The sequence below is a fragment of the Lonchura striata genome, chromosome 4 (genome assembly GCF_050655825.1).
Source record: "Lonchura striata isolate lonStrDom1 chromosome 4, ASM5065582v1, whole genome shotgun sequence".
In the NCBI taxonomy this organism is placed as follows: domain Eukaryota; kingdom Metazoa; phylum Chordata; class Aves; order Passeriformes; family Estrildidae; genus Lonchura; species Lonchura striata.
Window position 1 is genome coordinate 67,008,533 of NC_140706.1, and position 231 is coordinate 67,008,763.

General features: G+C 35.1%; 1 long non-coding RNA gene across 17 annotated transcripts in view; it reads right to left on the reverse strand.

The window, feature by feature from the left end:
- Positions 1-231, reverse strand: part of LOC144246137 (uncharacterized) — a 207,838-nt gene that overhangs the window by 78,672 nt on the left and 128,935 nt on the right. The window lies entirely within an intron of this gene.

Here is a 231-nt window from a genome sequence, read left to right on the forward strand (position 1 = left end):
TAAATTTAAGTTGCATGATGAATGTCTAAGCTTAACCAAATCATCTTCAGAGAAAAATTAGAGATAATAGTCAAATCCCTGAGGAATTAGTTTATTTGATAACTTTCTGTATAGTGTCATGATTCTAATGTCTGATATCTCAGTGCTACAGGAGGTCAAATGACTGAAAGCAGCTGCTACCTGCTTCCCCATGAATGTGAAAATCCTCACTTTGCCATAGACTTAACTTAC